We start from the raw sequence: 14619 nt of genomic DNA, 5'->3' as shown, positions 1-14619 counted from the left end.
TAGCTGGGACTACAGGTGCCCACCACCATACCTGGCTAATTTTTAGTAGAGACAGGGTTTTACCATGTTGGCCAGGCTGGTCTTGAACTCCTAACCTCAGGTGATCTGCCTGCCTCACCCTCCCCAAGTGCTGGGATTACAGGCATGAGTCACTGCGCCCAGCCATTTTCTTATGTGTGACATTCAAGATTGTTCACAGCCTGACTGTTTAATTAGATAACTTCCTAAGGTCCCTTCCATTCCTATAGGTCTTACCATTTCTTGCTAAATACGATACCGGTTGGCAATGGCAAAACAAATGCCATCTTTTGGTGCTAAGAACATGATCCAAACTCTAACCAAATGGAACTAACAGGTGAACACATCCTACACATTCCACGTTACCACCTCTGGAACAACTTTTGCCCTGAGCAAAAGGCATGGAGGTTTATTCCATCTGGACTTCTCCCTCTGATTTTCTTCTGGTATGTTCGATTTCTTCCTATTTGTGAAAATCCTTCACAAATGCTGTCTCTTCCAGCCAAAATCCCACCCCCATCACTGCCATCTTAGGGCACTGATCTCTTCCCATCTTGCTCCAAGTTATGCACTTGTCTCCCAAAGTGCCTTGCACATAAATAATGACGTTGCATGAATTTGTTAGATAACAGAATGAGAAGAAATGGTCTTCTTTCATTTTTTAAGCATGAATCTTTTGAGTGTCAAACAGCAACCTCTTGTTTTTGTGCCTTTTCAGAAGGCTGTACAGAGCTCTTCATGCTCAGCTTCAGTAGTGATCTGGGTCCAATCGGGAAATAGAAATCACATAGTGGATAAAATCAAAGTTTAATACAAAGAACTGTTAACTATGATAAAGGAGTATCTATAAGATAAAAGGGGCCTGGCAGGGTGGCTCACGCCTGTAATCCCAACACTTTGGGAGGCTGAGGTGGGTGGATCACCTGAGGTCAGGACCCGCCTGACCAACATGGTGAAACCCCATCTCTACTAAAAATTTTTTTAAAATAGCTGGGTGTGGTGGCGGGTGCCTGTAAACCTAGCTACTCGGGAGGTTGAGGCAGGAGAATCGCTTGAACCTGGGAGGTGGAAGTTGCTGTGAGCAGAGATCACGCCATTGCACTCCACCCTGGGCAACAAGATCAAAACTCCATCTCAAAAAAAAAAAAAAAAGATAAAAGGAAATCCTATACAGTATGCTAGGGTTCAGAGAGAGTACTCAAGGAAGGAGTTCAGACCTCGTTGGAGAAGGTGTGGCTCAGCCCACTGGATAAGCAGCAATGTTAGATGGTTTGGCCAGGCCAGGGCTGGTCCACCGGTTGCTAAGCAACAGCTACCCTCTAGAATGTGGCTGGAGAGCAGGCAGTCAGCAGCTACTGGTGTGGATATGCAGTGGGAGCCTGGGCACCAGCAGGGCAGAGGCCTTCAGAGAATGTGGCCACATGGAAACTTGCAGAAGGAATGGCTATCCTGTGTATGACCCTCTAGGCAAAAGTACCTGTGTGTGGGCCAGGCAGGAGCTTTGGTTCCCATGTCAAGAGAGCTATGGAAAGGGTATCACAAGAAGAGGCTGTAAGGTTGTAGATGGACGGTTTTCTGGGCCCACGGCTGGGGGAGGCTACACTGGATGGAAATCTTCACATTCACAGGGCTGACACCAGCCTCACCCAGAAACTTGGGGAAGCCTCCTTGTCCTGGAATGTGCCTCCAAAGCTCTCTACTGAGAAATCTCAACACCACTCTCCCTTGGTGGAGAAATGTTTGAAGGAATTCTCTTGTAATATTACAGGTATTGAAGAATGCATTTGGAGCTGTGAGGCAATAAATAGATAAGCCACACATCCTTCATCTTTAGAGCTTCCTTAGTTCATTTGGTTCCAAGGACCTACAGAACCCAAAGGTCATTAGTCCCTGTAAAGCCAGGAAAAGGCTGGCCTGGTGTAACCTCAGGCAAAACACTTCCTCCTACCAGCTTTTTTCCTTTATCTTACAATAAGGGGTTGGACCACATCAGTGGTTGTCAAATACCAGGCTACTGTGAGGTGAAGAAAACAAATACAATATTTTGTAGACGTGAAGTCATTCAATTTAAAAGTTGATTCTTTCTACCTTTATTTTCAGTGTTAAAACATCCTGTCGTTTATGAAATAGTGATCGTAAAGGGGAAAAAAAATTTCATCCTTACTTAGCAAAATAAAAGCAAGCTCAGAATTTTGTTTTCAGTTTTCCTATCCTGAAAGTCTGGTCACTCTGGAACTGGATGCTCTCTCTTGAAGGGCTCTCTCATTTCTGACGCTGGTCTAGAGGACCTGTTGGTCTTTGCTTCTTGTCATCCAACTCAAAAGCAGACAGAAGAAACTCTAGAAAATGTGATCGCTTCAGAGCATGTGTAGTGAATTTGGGTCTGTTACAGAATATCAGCAAGGTTCTGCACAATGATGACTGTCAAATATATGAAGAGTTTCATAATTTTAAGATATCTTACTAAACTCTACGGCAACCACAAAAACATTTTAAAAAGAGGCATAATTCATAAAGCCATAATGAAAATATAATCAAATTTTATAAAATACTCAATACAAAAGCAAGCAGAAAATCTGGACAAAGATGGAACACTTATTTCGCCTATGTCTTGTTTTTTTTTTTTTTTTGAGATGGAGTCTTGCTCTATCACCCAGGGTGGAGTGCAATGGCACAATCTGGATTCACTGCAACCTCTGCCTCCCAGGTTCAAGCGATTTGCCTGCTTCAGCCTCCCCAGTAGCTGCGATTACAGGTGCGCACCACCACACCTAGCTAATTTTTAATATTTTTGGTAGAGATGGGGTTTCACCATGTTGGTCAGGCTGGGCTCAAACTCCTGACCTGAAGTGATCTGCCCACCTCGACCTCCCAAAGTGCTGGGATTACAGGTGTGAGCTACAGTGCCCGGACAATTTTTTTTTTTTTTTTTTTTGAGAAGGAGTCTCGCTCTGTTGCCCAGGCTGGAGTGTAGTGGTGCCATCGCGACTCATTGCAACCTCCGTCTCCCAGGTTTCAGCGATTCTCGTGCCTCAGTCCCCCAAGTAGCTGGGATTACAGGCTCCTGCCACCACACACCTGGCTAATTTTTATATTTTCAGTAGAGACGGGGTTTCACCATGTTGGCCAAGCTACTCTTGAACTCCTGACCTCAGGTGATCCACCTGCCTTGGCCTCCCAAAGTGCTGAGATTACAGGCAGGACTCACTGCCCCCGCCTAGCAGGTGTTTCTTACTTAGCATAATGGCTGAGTCCAAGTGGCAGCAAAGAGTCTACGTTCTATCAAAACATACATCATTTGAGTTAGGAGCAGTGCTTAAGATATATATATATTGCTTTGGAAGCATCACAGAACCTCAGCAAAGTATTGAGGGGGAAGCTTTATTACATTTAAGAGAATGAGAGCGAACCACGTGGCAGGGTGACAGGTATGGAGACGCTACTGGTTGTCTGGCTGCTCATCTTCATCAGCACCATCTCTATGTCTCACACAAAGGGTGGCTGGAAATGTAACATCTAGACCTCCCTCCAAGGGAGGTTCAGATGCAGTTCATGCAAACACCTCCCTTTTGTTGGAATTATCCTTACAGTGCTTTTTCTCTTTTCTTCTCCATTCCTACAAAAAGGTAACCCCCAACACACTATGTATACAATAGAAGCAGGCCCAGAAGCAGGCCCTCAGGACAGAAGCTGTGTCTGAGAATGTCAGACAATTATGAATTTAAAAGCTCCAGCCATCTGAACACTTCCCCTGCTGACTTTGTGTGGTTGTGCACAAGAGGAAGGGGCTGGGTTGAGAATGAGTAGAACCCACACACAGCATTCTTCCATTCTTCCATCGTACTTATTCTCCAAATGCAGTGGCTACACCTACCAATCCACTTGTAGAAATGGGATTAGGCTCCAGGTGTCTCTCGGTACCTGTTGAAAAGTCAAACCAAGGTCTGAAACTGGAATTGGATTATAGATCTCAGGCGATGCTGCTCAGAAGGCCGTGGCTCTCTTTCAGCAACACACATCACCTTCTCCCACCTCTTCCCAAACCCAGTCTCTTCCAAAAAATTCAGAAAATTGAACATTAGGATCTTTCTAGACAATAAATATATATATACACATACTATCTCCACACTCTCCCGCTTTCACCTTCCTAGAGGGCCAGGCATATAGCCCTCTAAAAATCAGGATATGATTCCTAGAATAGTAATTTTTAAAGTTAACTATAGCAAACGTAATACATACTCACTCAAAAACTTCCAACAACAGAAAAATATAAATTCAAATAGAAAGTCCACCACCCCATAATGTGATTTTCAGGAGAAACTACTGTGGAGTCTGGTATGACCTTTTTCTTTGCAAATACACATGAATGCATATTTAAAGGTATTTTTTTGCTTGGTTGTAAAGTTTATGTTATTAAAGCAACAACTTTGACAGTACACATATATGGGCATCCTTCAACTTTTTTAATAATCACATTTTTTTAACAGAAATTAGGCCTCTGTTTTTGAAGATTTAGCTTAATAATATGTCCATGTCACAGAGCTTTGCAGTTTTTAAAGTTCTTTCCCACGCATTGTCCTGTTTACTCCACAGAATGGCTCTGTCAGGTAGGCTTTCTCATCCCCATTTTACAGATGAGAAAACTGAAGCTCAGTGAGGTGATTTGTAAATGGTTTCACAAAAAGTGGCAAGGTAAGGTCTTCCCAGTCCAAGTCCAGGGCCCCTTACAGTCCTCCGTTGCCTCCTCTAGTTGTCCTTGAAGGAGACGGTCAGGAAAAGGAGTCTCTGTTACAGTCATCCACAAGGCAGTGCATGGGAAGGTATGTGCATAGGTTACAGTCATCCACAAGGCAGTGCACGGGAAGGTATGTGTATAGGTTACAGTCATCCACAAGGCAGTGCACGGGAAGGTATGTGTATAGGTTACAGTCATCCACAAGGCAGTGCACGGGAAGGTATGTGTATAGGTAATTGAAAACTTAAGGAACACCTGGCTGGCACAATCATTCATGCCTGTAATTCCAGCACGTTGGGAGGCCGAGGGAGGCTGATTGCTTGAGCCCAGGAGTTCGAGACCAGCCTGGGCAACATGGAGAAACTCTAGCTCCACAAAAAATACAAAAAAATTTAGCTGGGCTTAGTGACATATGCCTATAATCTCAGCTACTGGGAGCCTGAGACAGGAGAATCACCTGAGTCTGGTAAGTTGAACCTGCAGTGAGCCCTGACCATACCACTGTTCTCCAGCCTGGGTGACAGTGAGACCCTGTCTCAAAAAAAAAAAAAAAAAAAAAAAGCTTAAGGAACACCTATTCGCTGTCCAGACTGTCAAGAAAATTACAATGTGATTTATTACCTATGATTCCCCCTCCATACACCTTTACAGTTTAAGAGGAAATAAAATGATTGTTTTTAGTTCCCTTCTTTGACTGTGGTTAGAGGAAAAATTAAGTCAAAAGACAATCCAAAGATGAAAATAGAGGCACCAAGTCTCCAACGAAGAGTTTGCTAGATCACACGCTCTTATGCATGTGCATCTTCTTTAAACTAATTATTGGTACTTTTGTTAAAAGCATATTACACATAGAAAAGGAATCTAAATATGACCTTACCCCACTTCCCAAGGTGTTAGAACTTTTGATTTTTGGGAAGCAGCAGAGAAAAGCAAAAGGAATCCCTAAACTGAGTTCAAATTCCACCTCCACAAATACCTAGCAATAAGCTCTGGGGTAAATTACTTTGAGCCTCAGTTTCCTACCTCATAGGGTTGTCTGAGCCTCAATCAAAGCAGTTAATTAGTATTTGTTCTCTGTCCCTCCACTAATATGTTTCCTTTAAATGTGTGTTATCATTTCGAAGGGAAAACATTCTTAAAATATGAAAGCACTAGAGTGTGCTGCATTTGATTTCTGACCAGAATAGCTGCTAAATACTAGTCTAAGTAAGTAACTATAGCATTAAGTAAACTTGGAAAACGCATAACAGCACCTCAGGGGATAAACAAACTGTGTCCATGTATGATGACGGAGCTACTTTTCTTACACTGAGAATAGGTATCCAGAATCACTTGGTGGCTTTGTAACTTCGTGGTGGGATGGATCATGTAGACAGCGGCACCAGGAAGTGAGAACTACGCCCGCCAGATCTCACCTGTATTCAAAGTTGGTCCTTACCCCACTCCACCCTTGCAAAAAACTAGTAAGCTCCCTGCTTTTCATTTCCACAGATTGCAATACTCCATGCTGCATATTTGTTAATGAGCATCTGAAAACAGGTTAACCCGGAAAAATGCTTTGGTATACTCTGAATAACTGTTTCTTAAAATGAACTGGCTCTTTTAAAAAAGTTCATAAAAGTCAACTTTAAATCACATAATACATAAACCCACAAAAACCCTGTACCCTCTTCCCCATCCCTCCAACACACATACACACAAGGTTACCATAGCTCGGACTTCAGTATCTTTCCAGAACCCTCTCCTTAAAAAATACATACAGAGATGTCAAGCTGGTATATCTGTAGGTTGATTTATAAAGGTACAAAGCGACATCAGGAATCACCATGGATTCACATGGAATATCCTCCATAAACACGATACATTAGCCCAAAGGCTGCTGGTCCTACTTCACGCGGCACTCCCGCCATCCAATGTGTAAGCCTATCTGTAACACGGAGCCCTCCCATCACCTCAATTGCAATTTGACAAATGTGACAAGGACTCTTGCTGAACTTGGTTCCTTCTACCTTTCATTTCTCACTCACCTGACTGACCTGGTCAATAAAAGCCCAACCCAACAGGATAATGGAGGAAACGTAGACACAGCCAAACCAGCTCTGGACGGTGAGAAGTGTTCTGGTTGTTTAGGACAGGGTGTTTGTTCTGTGGGGCGAGTGGGCACAGACAAATGGAAAACATTCTCTCCTGCTCTGTATCAAGTTGTTGCTGAAATGGGAACTGTACTATACTTGTGGGTCGAGTATGATCTTTAAAAATCATCAGCAACATCTTGGGCTTTGACATACAAGTTACTAGTATTAGCTACTTACACTTCAGAGCACCTTTGTGAGATCGAATCATCCAGTATCTTGGAAGGCCCCTGGTACTTCTGCTTCAACTTTTTTTTGAAAGTTGATGCCTCAGAGCTTAGAAAGCATTTAATCATATCAAAGAAAAACAGTGAAAAGCATTTTTAGGCAAGCACATTCATCCTTTTTTACTCATAAACTGGGACAAGTTCTTAAGATAGTATCCACTATTTAAAATATGATTTCTATGAGAAAGATTTCGGAATTCCAATTAGAGACACCAGAAACACACCCTTTGCAGCCTGCTTGTCCCAGCAGGCTGTCTGCACAATCCCCTCCACCCTGATCTCAAATTAACACAAAGCAAAACACAAAGTCTAGAACAAGCTAGTTCAGAGTCCAGAGAAGTACACTCCTTTGGTATGGACACCTAGGGACCTGGTTTCTGGGGAGGAGATGGATGGCATCGATAGGAGCTCTAGCGGGAGCAGAACCAAGACACAAGTGTTTCTCCCAGAGGTGGCCAGCCCCACAGCTCCAGACCTAGAGCAAGGGCAGCAAGCTGGGGGAACGAGGGAGGGGGTGTCCTCCCGAGTCAGAACTCACCAAGGGGCCAGACTAAGAACCATTAGGTAGTGTGGCAGATTTAACTGATGTTTCTTGGGACAAGCAAAGTGGGAAGATGCTGAAAACACTCCCTCCACACCCTTGGGACTTTAGTGGCTAAAAACAAAAAAACGACACAGTTAAATGGACAACGTGGAAAGCTACTCTAGTATTTAATGTATTTCCTGAGTTACTGTAACTAGAAGTTAACTGTGGACAAGCTTGGTTATTTCAGTGGATCTTAAACTTTCAACAGAACTTTTGTACTGGGTTAGGTGGTAGAGATTCTTCTCTTGAATATAATAGCCTATCTGTTTTTATGGAGTGCAATTAGGGGCAGGTAGTCTGTCAAAAAGCCTGGCTGTTGGAAAAAGGCTGGAAATTCCTCAGAAATAAAATATTTCTTAAATATATGCTTCCCTTCACCTTGAGAATTTTTTTTTTTTTTTTTAAATAAGAATCAAGTCTCTTAAATGTAAATTAGGGAGCAACAGCGACGGAAGGTGGCAGCTACCATAGGATTGGGAGTAAAAAGGTCCCTCGCAGTTTCCGATTGCTGGAAGAACTTGAAGGCGGCCAGAAAAGAGCAGATGGCACAGTTAACTGGGGTCTGGAAGATGACAAAGACATGTCACTTACAGGACGGACAGGAATGATGACTGGGCCACCAAGAATAATTTATGAAAACCAAATATCCAGCCTTAAAATAGAATATGGACCTAAATACCCAGAAACACCCCCTTTGCAAGATTTGTAATGAAAATTAATATGGAGTTAATAGTTCCAATGAAGTGGTGGGCCCAAGATCCATATCAGTGCTAGCAAAATGGCAGAATTGTTAGAGCATTGAAGTTGCCCTGCAAGAGCTTTAGCACCCAACAATACCTAAAGAAAATATGAAACTCCCTCAGCCTCCTGAAGGACAATATTACAGCAATTAATTAAAAAGAAAAACCATGGGCCCTTCGCTTCCCCATTCACTTTTAAGGAGTCTTCATTTTCCACAGTAACTTTTCTAGATATGTCTTGTAGACCTCAAAGGACTAGAAAGGAAACTCCCATTCAAAGGAAATTTATCGTAAGATACTAAATGATACTCATTTTTTGTCCGTTTGAAATAAGTTGTGCTATAAGAAGTTATCCTGTCAAGTGTAACCACTGTCCACGGGGTTGAAACTCTGGGATCAAGGTAAGTATATTTAGATTGACTCCCATTGTAACTGGTGGGGCACATCTAACTGTGAAAAGACACATCACACAATCACCTTTTTCTGTTGATTACATGGCCTGGGCTCTCTGCCTTGGCTCCCTACCCCTCCCCCTAGCTCCTACCCTCCCTGCAACAGCTCTCTACCCTGGGGGCTTGTTACCCTCTTGTCCTAAATCCTCCTTTCTCTTGCAAACAAATCCACAGTCTACTGAAAGCAGACTATTATGTTGGAAAGGTTTCTTTACTAATTTTACACTTACTCTACAGATCTTGGTTTCAGGGGATTCTTTCCAACAGTTAACTCATTAAGTTTCGTGGCATAATTTAAGTGTACCACAACTGTTACAGCAATGGGAACCAATGCCTCCCTCTGAGATTGGCCTTCAACGAGGAATTTAGGGCTTTCTCCGTATCTTCTCTTCCCAAGCTTTGAGGGGTGCTTTTCCTCCCCTCCTCCTCAAGTTCCTTTTGCACCATCACCACCCAACACTTTCCATGACACTTCCTTGCTTTGGCCAGAAGCCATTAGGTAAAGTTGGAAAGTTTCCCTGACCTCCCTCACTATTCACTCTCCACCAGGCTACAAAATGAATATTGGGTCCTCAGTCCTGCCACTCTCTGCGGTCATCATCAGCTGATGCGTTGTTTTTAGCTCAGGTTTTGATAAAGTGAATTGTCTCCACGGTTACTCAGACCTGTCAGCTCTCAAAGTCCTTGGTGGTTAAACTTGGAGAAAGGCCACATGAAGACACTCATAAGCACACATAATCCCTCTGTATTTTTTTTCCTGTAATTGATTTTGCTTTTAGAAATTGAAGAAGTTTTGAACAGGGCTGTCATTTGGTCACCCTTCCAATTCATTGGGATCTAGTTTGAAATACGACAATTGGAACAAAACTTGAATCCAGTGCATATTCTGGTTTTGGCGTTGCGGTTGCGTCTGAAAATCCTCAGTAGGGATTGGTGTGCACAGTAGATCCCTGAAATTGGCGGGCTTGACCTCCTAGCAAATTGCTTCGTTTTTCCACTTCTGTTCAGGACCACTAAACACTGAAATGTGGATGCATACAGAAATAAATGCAGTTCATTATGTACTAAAGTTTTGTTTTTTAACTTGGTATTTGTGTAAATCCACCTTTTGAAGCAACAACTATCAAGTCTGAAAAGCAACTGATGTTTCCATTAACGTTTTTCTGGGGAAAAGTTAGTTCTAAGAATTTAACATCCTGTAACTGAAGTTTAACATAACAGTATCCCATAAGCAGTCTTTTTTATTGTCAGACTATTGCCAAATTTTAATTTTTAAAAGTGTGCGTTTTTTTCAAAAGTGTAAATTAGAAATTAATAATTAACACAGTATCTCTATTGGGCAGAAACATCAAGTCTGGTCACACTGTTCTCAGTCATTAAAACTCAGCATTAGCATCGGTTAATCACAGAGGAATGCTTCTGAGTTGCTGCTCCTGAAGAGCACGTACTCATTCTGCATTCATTAACTTAAGCTGTTTTTATTAAGGAAAAACAGACTTGGGTATAAGTTCATCAGAATGGCCTTCCCATCTCATGACTGCAGCTCATACTGACCACGTGAATGGTACTTTGATATAGTTAACTGAATATAAAGGAGCCACTAAAAGCCTCTGCTCATAATTATCACCTCCAGTTCAAGTCACTACTCTCCTGCTACGTGGACCTAAATCAAGAACCACAAGCTAATATCTTTCCTCGATTTACCCTCTTTCCCTGTATCTTCCTTTCTCTTGCAAACAAATCCACAGGCTACTGAAAGCAGACTGTTAAGTATGTTAGAAAACTTACTTTATTAATTTTACACTAACTCTACAGATCTTGATTTCAGGAGATTCTTTCCAATAGAGGACTCATTAAGTTATATGGCATAATTTAAGTGCACCAGAACTGTTAGAGCAATGGAAACCAATGCCTTGTTATGTGAAATATTTCATCCCACACATATTCACTTGATTGAATTAATGCCTTTTTCGTGTCTTCTTATTGAACATACTTAGTTCTTTATTATTGAAGCTAGACTTCATGGCAAGTGAGTTCTATTTCACAGAAAATCTGAATACATCACTGGCTTACCAAATAAGAAATTTTCACATTACCTATGGGCCCAGAGCCTTCTGTAAAAGGCTCATGTGGTCTGGTTCTGTGTCCCCACTCAAATCTCATATTGAATTGTAATCCCCATAATTCCCAAGTGTTGAGGGAGGGACATGGTGGGAGGTGACTGAATCATGGGGACGGTTTCCCCCATGCTGTTCTCGTGGTAGTTAAGTTCTCACAAGATCTGATGGTTTCATAAGTGTTTGCAAGTTCTTCCTCCCTTTTCTCTCTCTTGCCTGCCACCATGTAAGACATGCCTGTTTCCTCTTCCACCATGATTGCAAGTTTCTTGAGGCCTCCCCAGCAATGCAGAACTGTGAATCAATTAAACCTCTTTCCTTTATAATTACCCAGTCTGGGGCAGTTCTTTACAGCAGTGTGAAAACCAATGAATACAAAGGCTAAGTTTTGCTATCAATAATTTAAACAAAAATTTAAAATACAACCTAGCATTCAACTTAAATCTGCTTACTATTGCTCACTGACTTCCAATCACATTGTCAGACTATTGTCAAAGCAAAAATTCCCAGTCTAGTTAAAAAAAGTAAATTGAAGCTATTTGAATAAGCCTTGCCAACAGTCTGAAGAATCAGTCTGTTTAGCAAATGGTGTATATAAACAAATAATTAAAGATGCCATTAAACTACAAGTTGGTAAACAGGCATTACCTATTTAATAAGTACAATATATACATAGAATCCTTTTGAAAAGCTTCATTTTATACAGAAACATATTTACAAGAAACAGTGTAATCAAATTAAAGATTATCTGTACAATACACACACACATATATATATATATATGTCTTCTGGAAGACAAACAAGTTTCATCATTGCAGTCAAAATGGATAGCCATTTGCATTTTAAAAAAGAATTCCATTCCAGAAGAAAAATACATCTCTAATATACATTTTTCATTTATTTTCCTAAAAATTCTCCATGTTTAGATTACCTTTTCAATTTTTCTTTGTTCATCCTTGAAAAATTTCAGGTTTCTAGTGCCACCAACTGGTGTTAATTAAAAATCAACAATCTTGGTGTCCAAAAAAAATTGCTTTTAAAAAAAAGGTTATCAAAAAATAGGCTACTGGAGTTAACATTCATAAAGCATAAATGACAACATGATTTATAAAAATATTTTCACCAGGGTAGCATATATAGTAACATTTACATTATTAAGGATTCTATTTTTTTCTTTTACTGATAAATCTTGGTTTAAATTTGCATATAACAATTTTTAGAAAATAATATACTGCAAAAGAAAGTTTGGAAACATGCGTGACATGATTAATCTTTATGAGCACCAAATAGGCATTAATAATTTAATGGTAAAAAATCTAATGCCATTTTATGGTCTTTGGATTTTTTTTTAATTTTTCTTAAATAATAAACATTAAACTGTGACAAAAGTTAGGAAACATGCAGAACCACCAGGAAAACAGTAATTTGCTCTCAGTGTACCTTTGCAAGGATTTTCCAAAGCCTCATGTAAGAGTGATTTCTGGGCCACTTGCACAAGTAGATAAACCCTCTTCTCAGGCCAGTTATAAAGGGCTGAGATGAGCCACAGAAGTCCAAGACCTGCTCTGATTGTCTCCCAGTTCTCCCAGCTATTTTCTTTCCTTTTTTTTTTTTTTTTTTGAGACAGGGTCTCACTCTGTCACCCAGGCTGGAGTACAGTGGCAATCATAGCTCACTGCAAGCTTCAACCTCCCAGGCTAAGATGATGCTCCCAACTCAGCCTCCTGGGTAGCTAGGACCACAGGCATGTGCCACTGCATCCGGCTAATTTTTTGTATCTTTTGTACACATGGGGTTTTGCCATGTTGCCCAGGCTGGTCTCAAACTCCTGGGCTCAAGCAATCCTCCCACCTTGACCTCCCAAAGTGCTGGGATTACCGGGGTGAGCCACCACACCTGGCCCCAGCTATTTTCATTAGACCATAAACTCCATGAGGACGGAAATGCCCTGGTCTGCTCACTAGTATAAATACAATACCCTGTATGGTGCCAATACAATAATATAGGTTTTCAATAAATGCATTTATTAAATAAATAAGTAACATGTTGGTAGCCTGATAAAATTTAATTTCAAGCTAAATCGCTTTAAATGGTTATGAAGATAGAAAGTAAAAACAAAAAAAAACACCATCAAAGTTCAAATTCATTCTTCTGCCCAAATCTACCATTTTCAGTCCTTAAAATTAAACAGGCTAAAGTCTGAAGTGGTATGGGAAAATGGAGTCATGGAAAATATTCACTTCAAAATTAAAACCTATTGAAGTGTATACATATACATACACAGAAAAAATCAATTCCAGCTCAAATAAACCAAAATATTGCTAAATAACCAAAACAGCCTTGATATGTACAACCAATAATGAACATATAAAACAAACCTCCCTCCAGGTTTCAGATTTATCCAGATATTTTCCTTTTCCAGATACCCCATTCTTCTCGCCATATATTTAGAGGGCAGAAGGCCCTCTAAATCCTCACATCAGGAGCTGTCTGTGAATTAGTATGGAGATAGGTATCTCTGATACATGTAGATTACTTTGCTCAGTCCTGATCCATATACAAAAGCACACAGTAGACACTGAAGAACAAAAGAAAACTAAAGCATTTTCTTTAAAAAATTTCCATAGTTTCTAAAATTTGTAAGGCAAAAAAGGTAATAGAGTCAAAATATTGTTTATAATAGTTTTCTTCTAAAATTTTCTCATTCAACTTCTCCAAGTAGATGGTAGCACAAACATTAATACTGGAGTGTGCATTTTTGTCTAAAATGTTTTAAAGTGTATAGGCATAGGATACTATAGATCTGATCACTATTTGGTCTCCATTATACATTTTGTGCCTTGGAGGAAAAAATCCAAATACTGTAGTTTATGAACCTGTATCGTAAGAAACTAGAAAAATTTAGTTATGCAGCCTACTCAAAGTAGTCTTTAGGAGTGTTTAGTGTGTCTAGAAACAAATGGTAAAATAATTCAGATTTGATTGCACTTTCCCTCTCATTTTGATAAATTATTAATGGTAAAAAGAACAAGACACATTATGTTAAGACTAATACTTTTTATAACTATTCTAAAAATAAAACATCTTTGAACATATATTTTCATTTTGAAGTGAAAAGATATTTGTTTTGGGATAACATCTAACTCAATATTTAGAAAAAAAGACATTCATTAAATAATCTAATCCTTAGTAAATTATCTTTTTAAACAATGTTGATTAAAAAATGTTAAAACACGGCTGGGCACGGTGGCTCAAGCCTGTAATCCCAGCACTTTGGGAGGCCGAGACGGGTGGATCACGAGGTCAGGAGATCAAGACCATCGTGGCTAACACAGTGAAACCCCGTCTCTACTAAAAAAATACAAAAAAAAAAAAACTAGCCGGGCGAGGTGGCGGGCGCCTGTAGTCCCAGCTACTCGGGAGGCTGAGGCAGGAGAATGGCGTGAACCTGGGAGGCGGAGCTTGCAGTGAGCTGAGATCCGGCCACTGCGCTGCAGCCTGAGCGGCAGTGTCAGACTCCGCCTCAAAAAAAAAAAAAAAAAAAATGTTAAAACACATAAAAAGGATATTGCCACCATAAGCCCAACTTTTAGAGCCCATACAATTCTTTAC

At 40.6% G+C, this 14619-nt stretch overlaps 1 pseudogene; it reads left to right on the top strand.

Moving 5' to 3' along the window:
- The first annotated feature begins 6666 nt into the window (after nt 1-6666).
- LOC117064572 lies at nt 6667-8591 on the top strand (annotated as a pseudogene).
- Nucleotides 8592-14619: the final 6028 nt, after the last annotated feature.

The sequence above is a fragment of the Trachypithecus francoisi genome, unplaced genomic scaffold (genome assembly GCF_009764315.1).
Source record: "Trachypithecus francoisi isolate TF-2019V2 unplaced genomic scaffold, Tfra_2.0 Contig01579, whole genome shotgun sequence".
In the NCBI taxonomy this organism is placed as follows: Eukaryota; Metazoa; Chordata; class Mammalia; order Primates; family Cercopithecidae; genus Trachypithecus; species Trachypithecus francoisi.
The sequence above is the reverse complement of the archived record's forward strand: the minus strand, read 5'-3'. Positions and strand labels throughout refer to the sequence as shown.